A 17,655-nucleotide genomic window follows, 5' to 3' on the forward strand; every position below is an offset into this window, starting at 1 on the left:
CAATGACATAAGAGACTGATAGAAGGAGGGAACCAGGGAAAAACAAGGCCACGGGAAAAATGTGAGATCCGGAAAGGACAGACACACACACACACACACACACACACACACACACACACACACACACGCACACACACACACTGAAGTATGTGTGCCGAGGCGTACACAGAGGTAGGGACTCACACAGAGGGCCACACCCAAAGCAGCAGGACACAGACAGACACAACCACCACCAGATTTAGACCCAGCAGTCCCTGAGCAGCGGTTTACAAACAAGCCACAAAAACTCCGAGTAGGACTGAGATGTCTGTAAAAGCTGTCCTGGTCACCTGGTTCAGCACCCTGGACAGCTGCCAGAGCATTCACTGGACGTGGGAACTTGATGCATTTGACCCCGCGAGGTGTGGGTCAGAAAATGTTTTTGATGAGTCTACCAGATCATTTAAATTCTGAAATTAAAATTAAACTCATAGCAGCAGTGCAGACTGCAGAGCAGCATTGTTTTCATCCGAGCTTTGCAAACGTGGCCAGGATTAGAAGACAAATGGATGCTGCTCACTATAAAATGCTGTTACTAAAAATAAATGCATCTCTGTGCAGAGAGGACAATATAATAAAGTGACCTGAAAGCCTCCGCTCTCCCCTTCACTGAGCAGAGGGGGAGATAAATTACACAGAGGTTTGAAAGTCCAAACAAGAAAATATCAACAAGAAACTCATCTCATCAATTCTGGGATTCAAACCAGATTTTAACTCAATGAAAGAATGAAGATGAGTTCGGCTTTACAGCAGAGGATGGTGACAACGTCCAGAAACACAGGAGAAAACAGAGCAGCTGAATGTGATGGTGACGGTGCTCCAGGCAGAGACACGTGGTAAAAACACACACACACACACTTCAGAGTAATAATATTACTGTTATCATATATCTCTAACACTTGTGTCTTGAATCCACAAGTTCACTACTAAACAGAGCGTTGAATTGCACCACTCGACATGGTCAATATGGACGAGGTTCAGATGAAGCACTGCTGAGGCTGTTCAACTCCAACACTGAAATGGTGTTCAGTGTGCAGGAGCAGGATGACGATTCTGGTACACTGCTGTACTTTGTTATTTTTTTAATGAATGTTCTGAGAATCCAGAAGGGCCTGGACACCTGTGCCTCATACACTGCAGTGGCCAATATATGTTCAAAACTTTGTCTTAAAATCAGTCAGGTGCATTTAATCATCCAACATTCACAGTACATTCATGTTCTGATGGCAAATGAATTATGTTGCTATCAGTGTAATATTCTCTCTTTTTTAAATTAATTCATCAAAAGTGAAGTTGTGATGGCTGCAGTTTCACATCTGCTAACTTCTGATTCACTCCCCAACTGTCTGGACTCCAGTCATTAAACCCCTCTGAGGTTCCCTCCTCTGAATGAGTGAAAGAGCTGCTGAAAGTCTGTCAGTGACTCTCTGACAAGCTGCTGGAAGACTTTTTTCACACTGTTCAAGTCAACTTTGGAGCTCCACTAGAGGGCCACATGATCCAGCAGCTGCTGCTCTACTTCTGCACTGTGTTCAACCATTGTGTCAATAAGAAGAGCTGCTGTGAAGACAACTATTGTCACACTGAGTGCTGAACATCAGCTACTTTCTCCTGGTGACTGAAACCTTGTTGGACACATGGAACATTGGCTGTGGATTCTTCTTGCTGCTCTTTTCTTTGGTAAGATACAAAACTCTACATGTTTCCTCTTCAAACACTTGAACACATCACTGAGCTCTACATGAAGAACTTTGAATGTTCAGGATCCACTAAATCACACTCCAGTGTTTATGCTGATGTTGTTACCTTGTGAAAAAAATCATTCATGCTTGACATTTATTGAAAACTCTTCAATACTAATTGTTCTCCTTCAGTCAATCATCTGTATTGATTCCTCTCTTCTCTGCATGTTCTCTTCTTCTCCAGAGTGTAAAGGAGAAGACAAAGTGATGCAGCCATCAGGAGATGTTCCTGCTGCTGAAGGAGACTCAGTTACACTGAATTGTACTTTTGAAACCTCCGACTCAAATCCATATTTGTTCTGGCACAAACAATCAGTGAACAGTTACCCGAAGTACATTTTGAAACTTGTTTCCAAGAAAGTCTATAATGCAGAAGACTTCCCCACAGCCAGATTTGGTGCTGAGCTCAAAGACAAATCAGTTCCTCTGAAGATCCAGAAGCTTGAGCTGTCTGACTCTGCTGTGTACTACTGTGCTCTGCAGCCCACAGTGACAGGAAACAGCTCAACTGTGGACGAAAAGCTTTGGAGCAAAGACAACACAATCCTCCTCTACATCCACTAGAGGGACTCACACACTCTCCATCACATCAAGCCACAGCAGTGTTTTCACATCACAGAGAATCAGATTGATCACATGAGCATCAGCCAGAACCTCAGAGGAGGAAGAAGAGGAAGTAAAGTCATCGTCTGATTTGTATTCCTGCCCTCTTCACCTGCTGGAGAGGAAAAACACATCAAATCAATCTAATTCTACAATAAAACACAACCACAGGAGAAACATCGGTCGTTGTTCTCTGTCTACTTTGTTGCACTAAAGTCCAGTTTTGAACTTCCCTGGCTCTCTGAGGGTTTTCATTAATGACAAACACAATCTGGATCCAGGAGCCTCCTGTGAACCTGATGAACACATGAATGAATCATCAGTCATTAGAAGCTGAAGGTCACAGGGTCTCAGGACACTGTGGAGATGAAGAGACTTTAAAAACCCCGTGAAAACCATCTGCAGCTGTTCCTCATTTCTCAGAGTCCAGCCTGTGGTGCCGTCAGTACCTGGGCTCTCCCTGACCTTCACTCTCCTGAAAAGACTCCAGACTTTGTCTCCATCCATCTGGATGCTGTTCTGCTCTGCAGCTCCATTCTGTCACCAGTCAGGACTGAACCCAGAAACACACTCAAGCACAAAGAGCTCAGTTCCAAAGAGTTTATTGCTCACTTCTTGATGCTGAGCAGGTGGAGGAGTCCGAGGGATGATCCAGAGGGAGGCCAGAAACACAGGCTGAAGGCCAAACAGGAGAAGATCAGGACGAGGAACAGGATGAGAACAGACAGAAGGTCAAGACAGAGTAGAAGACGATGTGGGACAGACACACGGGGGAAAGAGGTTCAAATACACTGAGGAAGGAGAGACACACTGAAACACACCACACAATCACACACACAGAGGGAGACCGACAGGAAGAAGGAGTGTGTGGAGACGTGGACACAACAGAGGAGTCAAAATAAAACAAGAAATGACTCAACAAGTCATTCTGAGTCTCTGACTGAACTGAACTTTGCTGCATCAAGGATGTTTCAAAAGGCTTTTCTCTGGCTCCACCCTCCATCTCTCAACTCCACCAATGAGATGGTTTGTGTTTTCACAGCTGGAAACAGAAGCAGCTTGATGCTGAGGAGGAAGACTGCAGCAGAAACCCTCCTGTCTTCATCCCACTGCAGAGTCATGCAGCTCCACCTGCTTCTTGGTGTTTGTCTTCATCTGATAGGTGAGTGTTGTTCACTTCCTGGACGGACCGCACATGTTGTCATTTAATAGCTGCTGGTTGATCAGATCAATCAAGAAATAACTGATATGAATGAATCATTTCACAGACATGAGCTCCATGAGCGTCATCCAGCAGGAAAGTCAAGAAGAAGCTGCAGCAGAGGGACGACACATCAAGCTGAGCTGTAAATATGAAGGAAGCATCTACAGTATCCAGTGGTACCGACAATACCAGAGATCCAGAACAGAGTTCCTGCTCTCCATCGCAGAGGGAGGATCAGTTCATCCAACTCGGTCTGATTTCTCAGCTCACATCAACAAAACACAGAGACGAGTAGATCTGGAGCTCATCTCTGCTGCAGTGTCTGACTCTGCTGTGTACTACTGTGCTGTGAGGCCCACAGCGACAGGAAACAGCTCAACTGAGGACGAAAAGCTTTGGAGCAAAGACAACACAGTCCTCCACTAGAGGGAGCCCCACTCCATCACACTGCGGGGGTTGGTCTCCTGACACACACTGTGGCAGAAGAAAAGAATGACGTGAAGAGTTTTACATTTTGTCGTGGATTTTTATTTAAAAAGCATCCTCGGCCAGTCACGGTGCAAAAAAACCCACAAACATATTTCCAGGAAAATCTCAAAATCTTCAAGTATATCCACTCTTGGTTCTTGAAGTCTTCAATCGTAGTTCTCCTCGGAACAATCAGGCAGAGTCGAAGTCAGGATGCAAAAAGAGGACTTTATTCCCAAAAAAACCCTCCGGCAGTCAGGCAGACCAAAAAGAACTGACGCCCCGATCGCTCTCTGCTCCATCTATTTATACTATTTTCTGGGAGTTCGTTGCATCTCAAATGACTTTTCGTCAAGACACAATTGCTCTAAACCATTCGTTGCTTCTCAATTGACCCTCTTCCCCCCTCCCTACAAAGGTCAATGTCCGTGACCCCTTGGGAGGCCCTATCAGCCTCCATCAAGTCTCCAAATGCCAGGTGTTGTTTCAACAGATCATAGTGTCACATTTCTTGTCCAATGAGCCTCATTTGCGCCAGAGGGAGACAGAGAGGCAAATGACCTGTAGTCTGAGCTTTAGAAAAAACAGACTGTCCAGCTGCCAAGAGGCTGCCGTGAAAATGAAAAATGACAGGCAGGCAAACCTGAAAGAATACATTGTTTTTTCCACACATGAGTACACACACTACCAAAAACATGCATAATATGAATAATAGTAAATAACATAATATAATAAGCATGATGTAAAGAATATTATAAAATTATTCAACAATTTCCAGGATTTCTACATTCATGATGAAATGTGGTCTGAAGTGAATCTCTGTCACAAGTCTCAACAAATCTAAATGTCTTCGATTTGCAATTTTCCATACAAGCAATTTTTGTAATTCATGTTTTGGCTGAACATATACAATTAATAATTCAAATGATGTTGGTTAAATAAGAAAAATCCTGACTAAAAGTAAACAACAGTCATAAATGTAAAAAAAATCTGAGGTTGAAAATCTTGAAAGAATTGATCCAGGAGTCCAGCCACTCTGACCAATGAGGACGTTCGACTCTTTAGAGAAGTTCTGTGAAACAAGACCGACCTGATCTCACAGAAATGCGTGAAATGAGCACGTATTCTTAGTACCAGATTGCCTGCGCCTGTCGCACATTGTGTTGAAGCTGCGAGCGGTCACCACGCAAACAGTCTCTACTGAAAGTCAGTTAGAATCCGCGTCGTGGTGGGAACTCGCCTTCTCAGCTTCAAAGATCATTCATTCAGTCACGATCTGGCGTCACAGCACTCCGTGATTCTCTTTTCATAACAGCATGATGAAGACAAAGGAAGGCAGCAGACAGGTCAGGGACAGAACAGTGGACAAGTTTACCGACATGGTTGTTCATCTGAACTGACAGGCCCGGCAAGGAGAGCAATGATCAGAGGAGCGGCTCAGAGGCTCATGGGAACTGTGGAGGATATGAAGAGAGCCACAGCTCAGCTGGGACAATGTGTCCACAGGATAACAATCAGTCTGCGCTCCACAAATCAGACCTGTGTGGAAGAGAGGCATGAAGAAAGTCATTGAAAGTCAAAGCAGAAGAAGTCAGAAGTCGTTGAAAGTTATAATTCAAATTCATCTCCGTTTTCTAAGAATGAAATCTCTCCTCATTCATTCATGTGAGCATCTGACTGCTTCTTGAGTCTGACTCCATGATGGAGGAGGAGCAGGAGGTCAGTGAGGACGATGAGTTGAGGAGCTTCCATCAGGCTGAATTCACAGTGAGCAGAACAAGAGGAGGAGCTCCACAGCTCAGTGTGAAAGGCTTCATGTTGGAGAGAAGAGCTGCTGTCTTCTCTCCAGTCTTCATCCAGTCCAAGTGAAAACCATGTTCCTGCTTTTCATCTGGATGTTGATCATCTCCTTTCAGACTGGTAAGTCATCCAGAGATGGAGGGAGATGGAGGAGGAGAAGACAGACATGAAGCACATGTCCATGTTTGAGTGGATTCACTTTTTCTCTGATGAAACTGAGCTGAATGATGTGGAATTCAGATCCAAATGTTCTGGAGAAATCTGTCTTTGTTGTTTCAGGATCCTCGGAGGATTTACTGACGCCGTTTAAAGATGAACTGACGGCTTTGGAAGGAGACACTGTGACTCTCTCCTGTAACTTTTCAGCTTCCAGCAGCAACCTCTGCTGGTACCAGCAGAAGTCCAGTTCACCTCCACAGCTTCTCATCAGTCAATATTCACCCAGAACAGAAAGACTGTCTTTCAAACATGACAAAAACACAAAGGAGTTTCATCTGGAGATCTCCTCTGCTGCAGTGTCTGACTCTGCTGTGTACTACTGTGCTCTGGAGCCCACAGTGACAGGAAACAGCTCAACTGTGGACGAAAACCTCTGGAGCAAAGAAAACACAATCCTCCACTAGAGGGACTCACTCTCTGTTCAACCTCTGATTTCTGACTCTTTGGACTGAAGACAAACACAACAGAGAACTGAAGCAGTAAAGATCAGAAACACACACAGATCTGATGTAGAAGCTAAACTGAATCTCATTGGTCGACTTGAAGTGAACAAAGATGATATCAAGACATATGTGGCCCCGCCCACTGAACTTCAGCTCCTCCTCATTCTCCTGCAGTGGAAGAACATTGTTGGTCTGCTGTGTGTCTGCTTTGAATCACTCCAAAGTCATGTTGCTTTCCCTCTTTGTGCTTCTGTCTCTCATTAGAGGTGAGTTTAAGAACGTCTCATTCAACCTGCTGTCTTCAGAAAATGTCTCACTGACCAACAATCATTGTTTCATCTCACTGGATTTGTTCTTTGACATCAAGTTGTGAACAAACTGCTTGGAATCTCAGCTGCAGTCCATCTGTTTGTGTCCACAGAGTAACAGTGTTCAGGGGACATTTTCCACTGTCTTCTCCTCTCAGCCTCATGGACAATGTTCATCTAATGGCTTCATTTTCTCCACTTTTTCCAGGACTAACAGCTGCAGACACAATCTCTCCTGACCGACAAGAAGTCAGTGGAAGAGAAGGACAATCTGTCACACTCTCATGTAGCTATCAGACAGATGATGATGATCCTTGGCTTTACTGGTACAGACATCATTCAGACCTTCAGGCTCCTCAGTTTATACTCTGGAAAGGAGCAAAATCACGGAGTGATGAAGAACATATTCCCGATCGTCGATACGGTTCCCAAACAACAGACTCATCAACTACACTGAGCATTCCAAAGCTAACCCTGGCAGACACAGCTCTCTACTACTGTGCTCTGAGACACAGTGATCCAAAGTGTAGAAGAGGCTGTACAAAAAGCTGAACACAGATATGGGACTCCTCTTCAAAGAGGAGGGAAGTGGGATTCAGCACACAGCTTCATATCAGATGGATTCTGCTCATTCCTGTTTGATCAGAGTCACTGTGGTTCCAGCTGCTCTTCAAACACTCTGCTCACTGATACAAGAGAAGAGATGTTACAAGGTGTGGTACGGTGGTTCACTGGTTACAACTGTCACCTCACACCACCAATCTTCCACTCATGAAACTTGAATTTTTTTATTTTTTATTTTTTTATTTAACCTTTATTTGTACAGGTCGTCCCATTGAGACCCAGGGTCTCATTTGCAAGAGAGACCTGAGCAGCAGCAAATAAATATCAGACAGACTCACAAAAATAGAACATTAAAATATACAAACACTAAGATGAAGCAGGAAAAACACCAGACATAATGTTAAAACATTAAAAACATGAGCAATCCCCTACTGACAGGCTCTTCAGCCTTCCTAATCCATTTCTGAAATCCCCAAGAGGAACCAAGCTGGAGAGCTCCAGTTCACTTTGTAGCTTGTTCCAGGTTGAGGGGCAGAGAATGAAAAAGCCTTTTTTCCAAGTTCAGTACGAACAGGAGGGATGGTGAAGGTTAAGTATTCTAATGAACGGAGACTGTAGCGTGGCCGAGAAGGTGACCTGTACTCAGACGGGGAAGAAGGCAGCAGGCCCAGAATGGATTATAAATAATTATATACCAGTGCATGGTTCTGCGCTGGGATAGTCATGATAGGTTGGCAATGGAGTGTCACATGCAGCGATGTGTGAGTGGTTTCCAGCTGGTTATGAACCTCAGTGCTCCGTGATATACTGAACCCAGCAGAGTCAGAGAGCGAGCCGACGCATTCCTGGACACAACATCACCACAGTCCAGGAGAGGCAAGGAGGTGGCAGCAACAAGACGCTGTCTGGACTTAAAGTCCGATTTAGCAAACTCAGCCATTTCCTTCTAAACACCTTAAAGCTCGGGTAGACGATGTTGTCCAAAAGCACTTCTTGTCATACTGAGTGAAATGCTCCTTGCCCCCTGGGAGAAGTCAATTCATTACGTGGACAGAAAAAGGTGCGGAAAAAGTCTGACAATTGTAGCTGCCTCAGGACAGTAAAAACTCTGACCAATCGTAAGGCGCGGGCCGCTCTTCAGGAACCAATCAAATCCCTTCGCCGTTCTACCAGCCCCCTGCGTACATTTCAATGGCGTGCCCTGGCCCTGGTTCAGAGCGCGCTGCCAAGGAGCTCTCGGCGCTCGCGGCTCGCGTGGAAAATCGAAGGAAGCGGAGCGGCGCGCTGCGCTGCTATGAGCGTTGTGTGCGGCAGTCAGAAAGGTTAATGACATTGGAGGCGATCACAAACTCCGTGTGCGTGGCGCCCCCGTGTCCAGTGCGTTCGCTCCCAGCGGGAGCTCCTCCAATGGGGTGGGAGCTGGGCGGAGCCTTGGGAGATGCTACATTCGTGCTGCATGCTAGTTTTCCAAGATCGTCAACCCGAGCTTTAAATAGGCCATAAATATGGGAGGAGACCCCGGGGAAGACCCAGGACACGCTGGAGAGACTATGTCTCTCGGCTGGCCTGGGAACGCCTTGGGATCCTCCCAGAGGAGCTGGAGGAAGTGTCTGGGGACAGGAAGTCTGGGCATCCCTGCTGAGACTGCTGCCCCCGCGACCCGGCCCCAGACAAGCGGTAGAAAATGGATGGATGGATGGATAAATATGTTTCTTTACAACATATAAAAGCCATTCCTCCATTTATGATTTCATTTTGGAGGTAGACTTCACGACTTTTTTCAGCGCTTCTGTGTTCAGGATTTAATGGGCGTGTCAGAAATCAGGGCCGCGTTACGTAACGGGGCCCTCATTGGCATAAACCCGCCCCCCGGATGCTGTTGTTGTTGTTGTTGTTGTTGTTGTTGTCTGTCTTTATTTCGAACCATACAAATTAATACATTTATCATAAAAGGAAAAACAGAAAAAGAAAATGTTCGAAAAGGAGTGGGGGGAAGACAAACTTATTTATCCCCAGCCCTACTTTCTCAGGCAAAATTTCAACAAAAACTGCTTCTATGAATTCTCTCAACTAAAACAAATCGTAATCAACACAAAATAGCATTGTATATTCATGGATGTAGAAAAACACACGTACATACCTATTTTAAATATTTACATAGACATTTCATAATTAATAATACACAATTTTAAATACCAACAATGGTAAAGGGAATACCGCAAGGGTAGATTCCAGCAAACAGATTAATACCAGCAATGGTAATCAGAGTATCACAAGGATATATAGCAGGGGTCGGCAACCCTTGGCACTAACACTGGGCACGTTTACATGCCACCCATATAATGGCTTATAAGGCAGAGCGGATGTGTCATGTAGACGTCCGAGTGGATCTGCTTCACTCTGAGCGGATTGTATTTCGGAGCCGATTGTACGAGGTGGTGTAGACCGATCGATAACCCGCTCCGTGTCTCATATAAAAGCTGTCTGACAGCGGAGCGAAAAAAACGGGGGATTATTTGTTCTGCATGCGCGCCCCCGTACGTAATGACGTGACGACGTGCGCAGTAAACGGGAAACAGGACTGTCAAAAACAAGCAGAAAAGCATCTTTTTAATAAAAACCCCGAGAGAAAAAACACTGGAGAGAAGAAATGGAAGCAAATCGCGCTACAGCGAGTTGTTTAAAGAGCTCCATAGCAAAAAACGAGCGATCGCCCCGCCGGTGTTCTGGATTAACTGGTTCCCGTGTTAACGAGTGACGGCGGACTTCTGTGTAAACACATGCTGATAACAGCAGCTGTGAAAGTCAGACTCATAAAAGACTTTAAACTTATACATTCACTGTAACTGTAGAAAACCGACGTTCGCTCGATCGACTTCAAGTCTCATTCATCTATTGGTCACAAGTTAACACGGGCACCAGTTAATTCGAAACATGAGCATGCAGAGCACAAAGCACAAAGTTTATGAAAGCACTTTTTGGAGTAACAGAAAAAATATCTTTAAAGATATGTTTGTATCTGCTTTATCTGAAAGGAATACATTTCCAGGTATGTTGGAAATCTTTTTGTATTTTGTGTTAACTTGCGTTTTAGTTGATAATGGCACACACACTGATGAGAAAATTTTAAACTGGCACTCCATGACAAAAAGGTTGCCGACCCCTGATATATAGCATCTAATGGCCAAGAAACAGGCGGGAACACAATTAAACCAAAGTGTCTCGGTATTGTGAGCAGAGAGCCTTCTTAAATTCAGATTTGAAGTGATGAATGTCTTGACATTGCTTTAGTTGGAGCCCCAGACTGTTCCATAGCTTAACTCCACATCCAGACACAGAAAAGCGCCTCCTGGTGGTTCTGATCATTGGTACATCAAAGTTCCAAGATCCTCTCAATTTATATGATTTGTCTCTTTTAAAGGGGCACAGCGCAGTTTTAAATATTACATTTTCAATTATTTACACCCACACACGTTTTCACCTTTGCCTGATGGGCAGCAAGAGCTATTTTTTCAAGATCGCAGTCGCTCCTATTTTCCTGTGCAGGGCACTGAAGGCACAGCAGTATGAGTGATTCAGTACGAATCGCGCTGAGCCTGACGTAATGCGCCTCCCGCTGGCCTGGTAATCCTTCAGTTTCGATTTGTCCGCCATTACTCCGCCAGACGCTTAGCAGCAGCAACTGAGCAGGACTGAGGATGGAGCTTCCAGGAAGTAAGAACAGACTGGCTTCTAGCACTGCCACAGCTCCACACAGACCCACCAGGCAGAAGAAACTTACCTTTTACTCGAGCGCTGCTAAAAGAGAGAGGAAGGAGTTCCCCTCTTCTGTGCACGTACATGGGCACAAGCCACAGACACGAGCTTTTCACGAAGCGACAGTTACGCCTAAGGCCTGCAGGGGGCGGTGTTTCACATAAAACGAGCAAACTGCTGTGCTCCTTTAAGAAAAATGTTTAGAATGTTAGTTGGTAACAATTTATGAAAAGCTTTGAACATAAACTGTGCAGAATATAATTTTACAAGACAATGTACTTTTAATAATTTAGAATGAAAAAATAAGGGATTAGTATGATCAAGATACCCTGCCTTGTTAATAATTCTTATTGCTCTTTTTTGGATGTAAAAAAGTGGTTGTATCGAATTCTTGTGATTGTTGCCCCACACCTCCACACAGCAGGTGAAGTATGGAAGAAATAAGCAACAATACAAAGTATATAGAGCATGATTGTCAAAAAAATATTTGACTCTATTTATAATCGCAAGGCTTTTTGAGATTTTGGTTTTAATGTGTCTCATGTGGGCTTTCCAACTTAACTTATTATCTATCAATAGACCTAAAAATTTTATTTCTGAGACACTTTCAATTTGTACACCATCTAACTCAACTTGATTTAATGATTTCAACTTGTAATTTCCAAACATCATTGCTTTTGTTTTATTTAAATTTAAGGACAGCTTATTACTATCCATCCATTTCTTTATTTTTCTCAGTTCATTATTCACATTGTTGATAAGTTCATCTAAACTGTCGCTGCTATAAAATATGTTTGTGTCATCAGCAAATAATATAAATTTTACCAGTTGAGAAACATTGAAAACATCATTGATAAACAAATTAAACAATTTAGGCCCCAGCACTGAACCCTGGGGAATCCCACAAGCAATGCCAAGACATCCGGAAGAGACCTCTCTCATTTGAACAAATTGTACTCTGTCGCTTAAGTAACTCTGAACCCATTTTCCAGCAACCCCTCGGATTCCATAGCGGTCCAGTTTTTTTAGGAGTATTTCATGATTAATAGTATCAAACGCTTTTTGCAGATCAATAAAAATTCCAATTGCATATTTTTTTGTTGCCCAAAGCCCTTGATATTTCCTCGGTAGCATCTATAATGGCCATAGAAGTTGAACAGTGAGTTCGAAAACCATACTGACCATCAGTAATAAGCTTATGCTTTTCAATAAAATTTTGAAGTCGACTGTCAAAAAGTTTTTCCAGAATTTTTTAAAATTGAGGGAGAAGTGAGATGGGTTTACAGTTGGTGAAATCATGTCTATGTCCACTTTTAAAGCTGAAGCGATATAAATACAGCTAGCGCATTAGCATCAGTGGTTTTCCCGCTAGCTTTCGAGTCTCGATAGCATCTCGTGTGACAGTTTGCAGCTCGCTAACCAGTCAACCAGTCAGCTAAACAGGCATGTCAATCAATCAATCAATCAATCAATCAATCAATGTATTTTTGTATAGCCCAGTATCACAACAACAGCTGCCTCAGAGGCTTCAAGATGTTACATTGGTTGGTAAAAATAAAAACAGTGAATAAGCATAATATTAATATGTCAGATTCACAGTAACGAGACAAAACGAAGCAACCACCGCCTTAGACCCTCACATCCGGCAAGAAAACACTCCAGAAACCCAGTGGGAGAAGAAGAGATCTTGGGGAGAACCACAGTATGGAGGGATCCCTCTCCCAGGGACGGACAGCTTTGGCAACAGCTAGCATGAGACAATAAGAAGTAAAGCCTAGGACTATGTTGAGGACAGTCCGTTGGACGGTCCAGCACAGGAACTACGGATCCCAGAAGTAGAACCGAAGCCAGTCCGCGGGCAGGACCGACAGGAGTGTCCTCCCGGTCCGGACGGAGCTTGTTCGTAGGCCCTCGTAATAGTGGAGTCAGCAACTGAAACTGGAGAAGACTCCCCCTCGAAGGGGGGTCCGGGAGGCCTCCTCCCTGGGGGTCGCGGGGGTTCCTCCGTGGGGCGGTGTCCGACGCCACGGCGGAAGGCGGGTCAGTTTCGGAGGGGGTCGGCGGTGGCGACTCTGGACACGTGCCGGGCCCGTCCCGCGGATCCCCGCGGATCTCCCCAGCTGCAGACCCGCGGCTCCCCCGCCTGTTCGTGCAGGGTTAGGGTTAAGGCGGGGGAGCCGCGGGTCGACTCGGCTGGCGCCTAGCAGCTGGCTTAGAACTGGTGCGGACCGGGGGAATCCGACTGTTCAATTAAAACAAATAAATGAGCATTCTGATGGGGACTGTGAGGAACGAGGCTGAGCACTCTCAGCATCTACTCAGAGTCAGTTTCTGGCTCTGATGGCTTACATTGGTGGGCTGGGTCCGTCTGATGAGGCTGTTAGCGCTAGCTTCCATTGTCATTGTAGATGTCACTGTCACAGTTACACAGAGGCGGCTCCCCTCCCGCTGTGGGCGTGGCTCCAGCGCTTCCAGCTGACACGCCCCCAGCGTTTCACAGCAGAGAGAAGTGCTTGTTTTTCCATGATTTTGAGACCTTATTTTATATACTTAGCAATTTTTTTAATATTCAAATTTGGCTCAGTGGTTAATGACACATGTTTATGCCGTGTGACAAACTCATAACACAAATTTATTTCTGCTTTACTTGGACTTTAAAAGAAAAACGGGATTTATTTCCTAAAGAAAAAACCCAGCTTTAGTTTCAATTTTCTCAGTGGTTGATCAATATGGCATTTAAAACACAGACTGTCATCTATTGTGAAGCCTAAGTATTTATAGGAAACTACAGTCTTAATAAGAGAACCGTGGGCAGACCGAATACTGGGAAGGACAGCAGGAACCTTCTTATTGTTAGAAAAGAACACTGCCTTGGTTTTGTCTGCATTCAACACCAGCCTGAGGCTGAACAAGTCATTCTTAATTATGTCGAATGCAGATGTTCAAAGACCTGTCCGACAGTGTCAGCAGTACATGATTGTATCGTCAGCATAGAGATGTACAGATGCATTCGTGTTTCGGCCCACATCGTTAACATAGATGGTAAAAGGGTTGGTCCCAACACTGAACCTTGCGGCACACCGTTAGTGGTGGTAAGAAAGGCAGAGGTGAGATCTCCGAACTGTACACACTGCTTACGACAGGAGAGATAATTTGAGAACCATCCAACAGTGTGATCTGACAGGCCTACATTCAAAAGTCTTTGGCATAAGATGCCATGGTCAACTGTGTCGAACGCCTTTGATAGATCATTGAACAGGGCAGCACAGTATTTCCTGGCGTCCATAGCACCGACAATATCATTCAGCACTTTGATTGTAGCAGTGACTGTACTGTGCTGCTTCCTAAACCCAGATTGGTGTGGGGATAATACATCATTCAAACACAAGAAGTCCTTGATCTGATTGTTAACTAGCCTTTCAAGAACCTTGGCTAAAACAGAGAGTTTTGAAATGGGTATGTAATTGTTCAGCAAAGTTGGATCGCCACCTTTCAATAGTGGCAGAACATAGGCAGTTTTCCATACATCAGGAATAACATTCGTTTGAATGGAAATATTGAAAACATGTGACACTGACTCAGCAATGATATCTGCAGCCAGACAGGAAGTAAGGAGGGAGGTTATCAGGGCCTGCTGATTTATGAGGGTCTAAGTCCTTCAAGGCCTTACGTACCTCCTTGGTAGAGAAGGGACTGAAGGAGAATGCGAGGCTATTCGAGGCTTGACTGACAGGTGGGGTGAAGGAAGATTACCATTAGTTTGATTAAACAAAGAACTGGATGCTATAAAATGCACATCTCAGATTTATCTGATACAGGGACAGAGTCAACAATTCTATTGGGAGGCAGCTCTGAGGTGCAACTGTTGGTTGAGAGCGACTTTATAGTCTGTCAAAATCTCCTAGGGTCATTTAAGCTATCAGTGGTCTGTGATAGATAATAATCCTGTTTCGCTTTTCTGATGGATGCAGTGCAGCTATTACGAGCTTGACGGAAAAGCAGCCAGTCAGTTTCAGAGCCAGACTTCCTTGCAGTGGCCCACAGTTGATTTCTCTTGTGCAGTTGGTCTGACAAATCAGTAGAAAACCAGGGGCTATCACGGCCCTTCACCCTGATCCGGCGAAACGGAGCATGTTTGTCCATGAAATAAGCAAAATTATCATAGAAATATTCCCACGCTAGGTTAACATCACCAGTCAGTAAAATGCGGCTCCAATCAAAATCAAATAAGTCACGAAGGAATTCTTGCTCAACAAAGTTCTTTTGATTTCTTTTCCTGATAATCCGTGGTTTGGTGTGAGGGCGTTTAGTGTCCCTAACGGCACCACTCACACAGTGATCACTCATATCGGTGGCAAAACCCCTGTGGCAGAGTATTAATGGGTCATATTGGTGAATAAAAGATCGATCAGAGAGGATTTTTCCAAGCATTTTGAGTTACGACGTGTGGGGCCGCCAATAAGTTGTATAAAGTTTAGAGGCAGACATTCAGCTTTTAAACTGTCAGATACTGGTGAAAGCCAATCCCAGTTGAAGTCACCACCATTATGATTTCCTTAAAATGTAACTGAGATGAGATCTCCAGTAAAGAGGGTAGACTATCAGCAGTAGCAGAGGGGGGTCTATAGCACCCAACAACAGTTAAATGTTGACCACCTGACAAATCAACCCTTAGAGCAAGGAGTTCAAACTGCTTAGTGATAGATTTTGAAAGTAACACCTGCGCAGGAAAACTGGACTTAATATAAATTGCCACTCCACCAGCCTTCTTAGGACGATCAGAGCGATAAATGTTGAAGCCCTCAATTGCTGCATCTTGATTCAGTGTAGATTTAGAAAACCAGGTCTCAGAAATCACGACCACATCAGCACCTGTCGACTTCACCCAGACACGTAGCATGTCCATCTTCATTTTAGACTGCAGACTATAGGGTTGCACCGATACCGATACTGGTATCGGCAGTGGCCCTGATACCGCACTAAAACGCTGGTATCGGTGAGTACTAACAAATAACACGCCGATGCCATTTTCCGACTTTCATATTGCACTTGAACGCACCGCTGTGTGAATTCATTCTTCGACATTCACGCTGTGTGATCTGTGTTCAGCGAATGACAGCAATGATTTTACTTCCCAGTGAGGATCAGGTCTTGTTACAGAGCCTGGATCTGAGTCTGAAGAGCAGAAAAGGAGTTTTACTGGTATCTCGAGTCTTTGTGAGATGAAGCTGGTCTCCAGTCGCAGGAGCAGACTGAGTCTGGAGTTTAACCCCGGTCCCCGGTGAAGTCAGGAAAGTTGCCGGGGCTCCAGGAGCAGGTCCGGCAGAGCGGCGAGCGGCTAACAGGAGCTAACTGGAGGTACAGGTCCAGGCTGACCGCCACATTCCACATAAAGTGTGTCGTTCCGCTCTGCCGTCTGCAGTAAATACGTTGCTGTTTTAATTAATCATTTTCGTTACACATCCTCTGCGCTGCGCTCTCTGTATGAACCGCGCAGCCGCGGTAGTCAGGAGCCTGCAGTGTGGTCGATGGTAACATAAAGAGGCCGTAGTGCAGCCACTGGAACACAAGCTGCCGAAAAACAACAAAGGAGGAGGATCTTAATTCGCCTTATTATTTAATTACGGACTTACTTTTGTAGCATCTTTGATGGAGTTCTTATTTATTAACCAGTGCATTCAGGTTACTTGAAAACATAGGAACTCACAGAACTCAATATGAGTTCTGTGAGTTCCTATGTTTTCAAGTAACCTGAATGCACCGCTGTGGTGTGAGTGGCTGAGAGGGAGCAGGGGGCGGGACCAGGAAGCCAGCATGTGTGTGAGTTGGAAAAGCTGAGAGAGAGACGCCTCTCAGCTGTTTTTTCTTATTTCTTAAGACTGTTGTTTTGAGACCCGGTCCGGATAAGCGATGGATGAATGGATGGATGGATGGATGATGGATGGATGGATGGATGTTGTTGTTTTGCTGTAGTTTTGCCGTGGTTCCAACCACAGTAAGTTCTGAAGCTTAAAGGCGCTATCCGCGATTTTAATTTAACCACAACGAGAAAAATGCTTTTGACATCATGTACTAGCAAGTCCATGCTCCATTTCTGTGAAAAAAAAATCACACATTGATCAGCGTGTTTTGGATATCTGGCCCCGCAAAGTGCTGCCTGAGGATTCAGCGTGACGACCTCTCTGCTCCGCTGGCAGCAGCAGGGGGGGCGGAGCCAGGCCGTCTTCAGCGCGTGCACAACACCGGTAAACAGACCAGTATGGAGGCCGAAGGAGCAACAAGCTACTGTCTGCACTGAACATGTGGTGACAAGGTAACATCTGGTTCACCTGAGACGAAGCGGCCGTTTATTTTGAACAAAAAAGAGTCGAAGTGGCTTCTGCTGTTTCCTCCGGAGGGTTGTGCACGCGTACGGGATGTGCATGTAGCGTCGTGCATGCTGAGCGGGAGCAGAGGAGGGGGAGGGGGAGGGTGTTCTCAATGTGAGGAACCAGTCAGAGAGCTCGGGG

General features: G+C 45.0%; 1 long non-coding RNA gene across 1 annotated transcript; it reads left to right on the top strand.

Moving 5' to 3' along the window:
• The first annotated feature begins 6,722 nt into the window (after positions 1-6,722).
• LOC115404944 (uncharacterized) lies at positions 6,723-7,129 on the top strand. The gene is made up of 2 exons (XR_003933395.1): positions 6,723-6,784; positions 7,035-7,129. It is a non-coding gene; the product is annotated as an uncharacterized LOC115404944 (long non-coding RNA).
• Positions 7,130-17,655: the final 10,526 nt, after the last annotated feature.

The sequence above is a fragment of the Salarias fasciatus genome, chromosome 18 (genome assembly GCF_902148845.1).
Source record: "Salarias fasciatus chromosome 18, fSalaFa1.1, whole genome shotgun sequence".
NCBI lineage: Eukaryota > Metazoa > Chordata > Actinopteri > Blenniiformes > Blenniidae > Salarias > Salarias fasciatus.